The following is an 8,902-nucleotide window of genomic DNA, read 5'->3' on the forward strand; positions in this document are numbered from 1 at the left end:
GTTTTGATCTGTTCACCTCCTCTCATATTTACAGGAAGCTGAAGTGGTGTTTTTAAATTTTAATAATGGGCGGCATATCTTTTTTTTTTTTTTTTTTTTATAAAGATTTTTTCTTTTTTCAATGTCATAAAAGAAGGAAGCCATTATTCTGGCAAAAAAAGAACCATCAACAATCAGCTTTCATGGAGGTTTTTTCCTTGTTTTTTATGAAAGAAAACCAACTCTCTTTGTTCATTATTTGTTCCTTATAGAAAACACAATATGTCATGATGGTCAGTTTACTATTCTAGATGAACAACTCCTTTGCTCCCAACTTATCTCTTGAGAACGTAACTTGCTTATCTCTTGAAAAGTCAACCTGCTTTGGTGCAGAGTTTCTCTGTATATGAAAAAGGGATTTGATCTTCGTTCTTTGGCTGCAAAAATGGAGAAGTCCTCCTGTAAGACATGCCTTCATTAACTCCCTCTCACCTCCTATGTGATAGTTAAAAAATTTGACTTTTCAAAGTCAGGAAATCACGTGGGGCTTTTTTGAGAAAACATTTTTTTAGTAAAAAAATATCTGTTTTGACTTGCTTTTTGGAGTTGAGATCAAGTGATGAGAATTTTTCAGAAGCTGGGTTTATTCCAATTTTTAGAGGTTTTTCGACCTGCTTGGCATTAAGTTACCATTAAATGGCAATCTTATTGGTTATTTTCGTGTTTTTTAAACCTCTGCCACCTTTGCAAAAAATATGGGCTTCCAAAGTCGTTTGGGCTGTTTTCTGGAGACAAGGCTCATTCTTTTGTTTTTTCTGTTATGGGCCGATTTTTAATTTGGCTGGCATGTGGAATTCTTAGGCCCAAACACATTTCACATATAACTATATTTTAAAGGTTTTTTGATGCTTAAAACCAAATGTGAAGGATTGCATGTATCAGAGTTAGCTTAAAGTGCGACATTACAACACGACTTTAATTGTGATTTAATTTGTTTATGAAGGCCTGTTCAATGTTGATTTCAATTTTAGATTTTATTTTTTGTGCTAAAGTATAGAGGAAAATAAGTGTGAGAATGAGAGTGGAGATGAGATTGAGAGAGAGGATGAGAGGGGATGATGGGAGGGATGAGTAAAAAAGTGAAAACAATTTCAAATAGATTTCAGTTTTTACTTTTGTTACTCCTCCCTCCCATCCTCTCATCCTCCCTTAATCTTCCCTCTCAATCTCATCTCCACTCTCATTCTCATGATCTCTAATTTCTTGGTGTAATTCACATTCCCTAATTAGAATAATTACCTAGTTAGGATTTCTTAAGTAGCTAATTACTTTTCCTTATAGGAAAAGTCAATTTTTACTTATATATATATATATATCATCCTCTTGGAGAAATATATTATCATTTACAATTATTCAATCCTTCTGTGTTTAGTTTGAGTTGATATCAGAGCCGGCTAACCCGGTCTGTCAAATAAAAATTCAAAAACCCTAGCCATCAGCAACCTCTATAGCCGATGGTAACCAAACACCAACAAAAAAAAAATACCTCAAAAGAGCGGCAACATCCTTGTTGTCACAAACCAAGTGCAACAAAAGAACCTAAAAACACAAACATGCCGATCATAGCCGATACAACCTACCCTCCAAACTTGTTCTCTCTCCATGGTTTTCGAAGATACCTTAGATGCCCCCTACATCGCAGCAAAATTCAGTGCTTCAGAAACCCGCAAAACTCTTAACATGGCGCAACCAAATGTTACAGTTTGTAATGATACTTATGCTGCCTCATTCTCCATATGGTTGAATTTAAAGAACTATAGCACTTAGTCGAATATGATGTTGCTTCATGTGTCAGGCCAAGGAAAAAGTGGTTATCTTATAGGGAAAATGGCTCAAGTGGAGAAAGACACTCCGGACTTTGATTCATGGTGTATTGAGGACTCCATTGTTAAGGATGATTGATAAAAATCATGGAACCTAATTTGGTGGAATAGTTCTTAGATTTACCAACAGCTAAAGATGTTTGGGAGAGTGAAGGCCAGATGTATTATGACGTGTCTGATGAGTCGCAGATTTATGAATTACGATGTAAAGCAACTCGTATTACTTAAGGGGGTCGTGACATTGCATCCTACTTCAGTGAGCTCAAGAGCGTTCGGTTGGAACTAGATTGTCGTTGTCCAATTAACATGAACTGCCATGATGATGTGAAGATTCGACATGTTGATATATAGAAAGACCGTATTTATGATTTTCTTGTAGGTCTAGATGATGAGTTTGATAAAATTAGAGGAGATTTGTTATGGTTGAGTCTATTGCCAAAACTAGAGGAGTCGTTTGCTTTTGTTCTTAAAGAGGCCTAACACTGGGAGACGATGCTCAAGAAGGATGGAAAGACTAAATCCACTATTGTAATGGTTTTCAAAGACCCTACTGCTAGTTTTTCTTTTCCCTGTCCAACCCTCGAGGAAAAAGAAAACATGCATTGCACTCACTATAATGGGAACCGTCTTACAGAGGCCACGCGTTTTCATAAGAATTGGTTTCCATAGTGGTTCCTTGAATGCTAGAAGCAATGAAAGGTAATGCATGCGAAGAAAAAGAATGGTTGGAGCAGTGTAGCTGCTGTAACTGATGCTACCTCGGGTGTCTCAACTTCACCCATGGTAGCTCCTTCAGTTGATGATTCTCTTACTGTTCTCTCTCAGTTATCCATTATAGAGCATGCTGACTATGAAGGTAACTAGGAAAAAGCTTTGTTACTTTTTGACCAACGAGATACACGTTGGATTATCAATTCGGGTGCTATTGATCATATGTGATGTAGGATGAGATATGGGTCAATTATGGTGTGAAAAATTAAATTAAATAAAGTAGCTCAAAGTTAGAAGGAAATCGTACAAGAGAGAAAAATTCCAATTAACTTATGGCGATAGGGAAAGAGGGAAGACGTATCATTGGGATTTTTAGATTGATTAAGGAAGTTTGAAGCAATTATGATTACATCTAGATTTATATTTAATTCAATGTTTTATTTTATATTTTTAAAATAAGTTATCTATTAGGATATTATTTTCCTAATATGATTTTAGCTAGGATTTTTATTATTTTCTTGTTAACTAAGTTTAAGAATATTATAGAACCTAGAGTTTCCTACGATTTTAGGGTTTCTTTGTTTTCTTTTAAACCAACTCATGGCATTGTATTTTGGGAATTCAGTTTATTATCAATCAAATACCCTTGAGTTTTACTCAATTTTATGATGGATTCTAGTTTGTTGGTGGATTCCGACATTATTATGTTAGGGTTAGGGTTATTGTTCGATCTCCCTAATCCCCTATATCTCGTTGCGTCAGTTAGTATCAAAGCAAGTTTTACCTGACTCAAGGTGCCTCCAATGGCTCGTCCATACAAAGAAGATAGGACTCGTGGAGACGAGGAACCAATCACTTTTAGAGAATTTGATGTTGTAGTTGTTCCATACTTCATAGGGAGTGACTGCATCGAAGGCTTTCTCCAATGGGCTACAGATGTGGAGGAAATATTTGATTCAATAGCGATCCCAGAAGAGAATATGATGAAAATTGTGGCATCCTGTTTAGAAGACGAAGTCGCTTCTTGGTGGGATCATATGTGAAAATCTAGGAAACAACAAGGTAAAATCTTATCATTTCCCAACTGACGAAGCGATAAATAAGGGAATATAGAGATCGAATGATAACCCTAACGTAACAATGTCGGAATCCACAAACAAACTGGAATCCACCAAAAAATTAAGTAAAACTCAAAGGTATTTGATTGATAATAAACTGAATTCCCAAATACAACACCATGAGTTGGCTTAAATAGAAAACAAAGAAACCCTAAAATTGTAGGAAACCCTAGGTTCTAGAATATTCCTAAACTTAGCTAACAAGAAAATAATAAAAATCCTAGCTAAAATCATATTAGGAAAATAATATCCTGATAGATAACTTATTCTTAAAAATATAAAACATAACATTAAATTAAATACAAATCCAGACAGAATTATAATTGCTTCAAACTTCCTTAATCTATATGAAAATCCCAATGATACGCTTTCCTTTTTTCCCTAGTACCACAATTGACATTTAATTAGAATTTTCCTCTCTTACACAATTTCCTTTTAACTTTGAGCCACTTTATTTTAATTAGTTTTTCAAGCCATAATTGATCCATATTTTGTCTTACATCAATATGACCTATGATAAATCATTTTTTCATTATATGACTGCTTGTACCAACATAAGGGTCGTTACTGCCAACGGCAAATCTAACTCAGTCACTGGACTCGGTTTCATCACTCTTACTCCTATCCTCTCTTTATATAAAACTTTGCTTGTTCCTCTTTTATCCCATAATTTATTATCTGTTGGGCAAGTTCCTGAATAGTTAGATTGTTGCATGCTCATGTTCTCTTTCTTTTGTTTCCTTCAGAATGTTCAAACCAGGGATATCATTGGGCGTGGGAAGAGGGCTTTACTATGTCGATGACATTGCACTCGGTCGTGTTCATTAGGTTTGAGGCGTTGTCAGTGAGAAGTATAAGAACATTTGGTTATGGCATCGGCAGTTGGTTCATGTTTCCTTTGGTTATTTGCAGTCTTTGATTCCATCTCTATTTAGTGGAGTAAAATTTTCTAATTTTCAGTGTGAGACTTGTATTCTTGCAAAAAGTCACTAAATTTTTTATCCACCTAGTTTGAAGAAAAACACATCTCTTCTTGATTTAATCCATTCAAATGTTTGGGGTCTATCTCTTATTACTACTCTCTTTGATGTTTGATGGTTTGTGATCTTCATTGATGATTGTACTCGGATAACTTGGTTTTATGTTATGAAGCATAAAAGTGAAGTTGGTTCTTTATTCAATAACTTTTACCAGATGATTCAAACTCAATATTCTTGTTCGATTAAAATTATTCGTTCAGATAATGAAGGGGAATTTGTTAACCACATATTCGCTGACTTCTTCTTCTCCATAAAACTTGTGTCCGCAGACTCCAAAACAGAATGGTGTGGCTGAATGCAAATCGCCATATTCTTGATACCATAGTCTAAAATATCGATAATATTGATGAAATATCGAGGATATTATCGTTTTTTTTAGGTCACGGATATTTTGGAATATATCCATACACATATCGTATAAATATCGATAATATCATAAAATATCAATGTCAATAATTTTGCTTACACTTTAGCAATATTTTGTCAAAATATCGTTATAATATCGAAAATATCAAAGTAATGGAAAAAAGGAAAAAAAACACAAAGCACACACGCAAAGGGGATTCGAACCCTTGCTATTTCACTCCTCCAATGCCTTAATCACATTTTTGCTTTTTTTTTTTTTTGTTGTGATAATACACAAATGGGAACTCTATGTGGTACTAAATCACTTATGTATGTTATCATGTAATGTATAAAGTGTAAAATATTGTAGTAAATCATTATATACAAATGATTATGGTGTGTTTAATCTTCTTTCATTAATTACTACATATTTTATACACTCACAGTGTTTGTCAGCTCGCTGTATAATCAACTTAAATCAGTGAAACCTATCATGCAATATATTTACTTCTAATTTTTTGTGATAAACTAATAGATAATTGACTAAATAAACATCGTCCAAAGTTTCAATAAATTTTTTCAAGTTTTTCTTACAATTTCTGTGGTTTTTATTCAATCTTTTATCGATATAGATAATATCCCGATATTTTCATTGAAATTTTCATGTTTTTGGACTATCAATATTTCTAATGCCATCGATATTTTAGACATTGCTTGAGACTGCCTGAGCTTTATTTATTGAGGGTCGTGTTCCCTAAACTCTTTGGACCATAGCTATTTAGTATGTTATCTACCTTCTTAATCGTATGCCTTCATGTGTTTTGGATTTTAAAAGACCACTCCAGACATTGGATGCTCATATTCCTGTTTGTTCCCATCTTAATCTCACTTTGCGCATTTTTGGTTGTGTGGCATATGTCCATCTCAATAAATCTTGTGGGACCAAGTTAGATACGTGTGCCCTCCGTTGTGTCATTGTAGGTTTTGCACCTTAACAAAAGGGTTACTGGTGTTACCATCCCTCCAGTCGTCGGTTTTATGTTACCATGAATGTTACGTTTGTGGCGAATGATATGTTTTTTTTCTGTCAGACGTGATGCCCAATCATGTCCTTTAGGTGGAGAATATAGTAAAGGAAACACATAATTGATTTGATACAGAAATAAGGGGAAAGAAACACAAAATAGTACGTTGGAACCCGAGCTGCTCAGCCTAGCCAAGCCAAGCAGCCATCGGAAGTCGGCGCCAACCACCCAATCGAGTAGAGCCTAATCGGACATCAGCAATCCCGAACTGGATAGCAGCAACCATTCTCTCTCGAGCATACCTGCTCTTGCTCCATTGAACATCCCTGAGTAAATCATTCAGATCCCAGTGCTTCTCAAAATATTGTTGAAATTGTGAACAAAAATTAGTTGCACAAGCAAACAAGGGAATACCACCAAATAGATTATCACTAAAAGGCAAGAAGAAATATGTCATTGTTGATTATGTCTCTACACACAGATTGTCTCCTCAAAGTAAAGCATTTGTCAGTCAGATGGAAGGAATTAAAATTCCTAATAGATTGGAAGAAGCTTTTCAAGACCCAAAATGGGTGGAAGCAATGAATGTGGATATGAAGGTCTTATAGAAGAATGGAACATGGGAGATAGTTTCGCAACCTGAAGGACATAAACCTGTTGGATGTCAATGGGTGTACACAATTAAGCACAAAGTTGATGGCACAATAGACAGATATAAAGCGAGACTTGTGACCAAAGGGTATACGCAAACGTATGGAGTTGATTATCAGGATATCTTTGCAACGGTGGAAAAAATGAATTCGGTGCGAGTTCTATTATCCTTAGCAGCTAATTTAGATTGGCCTCTCAAGAAATTCGATGTGAGAATGCCTTTATGTATAGAGATTTAGAAGAAGAAGTGTACATGGACATACCACCTGGTTATGGGGTTGTCTAATAATAGTGGGAATATGTGTAGGCTTCGAAAGGCCCTTTATGGATTAAAGTAGTCTCTGCTAGCATGGTTTAGGTGGTTCATTGAATCAATGAAGAAGTATGGATATCATCAAGGTAACTCAGATCATACCCTATTTATCAAACGTAGGGATGGTAATATTACTTTGCTGATAATCTATGTCGATGATATGGTAGTTACTGGTGACGTTGTTGTTGAAATAGGTAAATTACAGAAATACTTAGCCTCAAAGTTTGAGATGAAGGAATTGGGGGCTTTGAAGTATTTTATGGGAATTGAAGTAACTCACTCTGCTACTAATATTTTTCTATCTCAAAGGAAGTATGTTTTAGACCTGTTGACAAAAACTGGTTTGTTAAGGTGTGCACCAGCCGAAACCCCTATTGTGCAAAATCATTACTAGCAATCTATCCTGATCAGGTGTCAACTAACAAGGAGAGATATCAGAGGTTAGTGGGAAGACTAATTTATCTTTCGCACACTAGACCAAATATCGCATATGCAGTTAGTGTTGTTAGCCAGTTCATGCATTCTCCTAGTGACGATCACGTAGCAGTAGTTATGAGAATTTTGAGCTATTTGAAGAAAGCTCCAGGCGGAGGCTTGATATTCAGAAAACTGGGACATTTGGATGTTAAGGGTTATACAGATGTAGATTGGGCAGACATTATAACATATAGACATTCTACATCAGGTTACTTCACTTTCATTGGGGGTAATTTGGTTACATGGGGAAGTAAGAAGAAGAATGTAGTGGTTCGTTCTTCAGCTAAGGTAGAATACAAGGGCATATCACAGGGAGTTTGTGAGCTTTTTTGGTTAAGGATACTCCTGTCCGAAATTGGTTTTCCACCAAAGAAAGTCATAGAGCTTTACTGTGACAACCAAGCTGCGAGATAGATAGCAAATAATCCAGTTCAACATAACAAAACTAAGCATGTTGAAGTAGATATGCATTATATCAAGAAGAAACTGGTAGATAAGCTAATTGATATACCATTTGTAAAGTCAGAAGAACATTTTGCAGATGTCTTGACTCATGTGGTATCAACAAAGATTTTTCATGACTCACTTGACAAGTTGGACATATGAGATATCTACGCACCAACTTAAGGGAGAGTGTTAGCGTGAGCATAATTCAAGGATCCCATGATCCCTGATTTCCTGGTGTAATTCACGTTACCTAATTAGGATTTCTTGTAATTAGCTAATTACTTTTCCTTATTGGAAAAGTCAACCTGTATATATATCATTCACAATTATTCAATCCTTTTGTGTTTAGTTTGAGTCTATATATGCAGCCACATTGGATTAGTTTCTCAAGGCAAATAACATTTCAAAAGCATGGCTACAGATTAAAATGTAGAGCCCAAAGGGGAACATTATACTTGCATGATAGATTTACTTAGAAGAGTTGGGCTATTGGAATAAGTTTATGAGCTGATAAACAAAATGTCAATGGAAACAAGTCTACGTTGGGGTTTCTTGGGACTTATAGGAGACTCTTGTTTTGGAAATGACACTTTTAGCCCTCATTTTGACTGCTAAATTGATAAACTATTACTGTATGAATCAATTGCAATTACTTGTGGAGTCAAATGATGTAATTGCCTCAAAAAAGCAGTTTCGAAACTCAATTGAAACTCGAGGTAAAATTCAAGGATCTCTGTAGTTAAAACTCCTAAAAATAAAATATTTTTACATGTCTCATGTATATTGGAACCCCCTCCCCAATTGTCACCCGGGTTCGAACTAGCATGAGTTATTGAAATCTTGTGATACCCGTTTACTGTACAGTCCCCTCCCCTCTGGCCCAAAAAAAAAATGTATATACGATGGTAAGCCT

General features: G+C 35.4%; 1 pseudogene; it reads left to right on the forward strand.

The window, feature by feature from the left end:
• Positions 1-7,126: 7,126 nt before the first annotated feature.
• LOC148920955 (secreted RxLR effector protein 161 pseudogene) lies at positions 7,127-7,956 on the forward strand (annotated as a pseudogene).
• Positions 7,957-8,902: the final 946 nt, after the last annotated feature.

The sequence above is a fragment of the Prunus mume genome, linkage group LG1 (genome assembly GCF_029339155.1).
Source record: "Prunus mume cultivar Tortuosa linkage group LG1, ASM2933915v1, whole genome shotgun sequence".
In the NCBI taxonomy this organism is placed as follows: Eukaryota; Viridiplantae; Streptophyta; class Magnoliopsida; order Rosales; family Rosaceae; genus Prunus; species Prunus mume.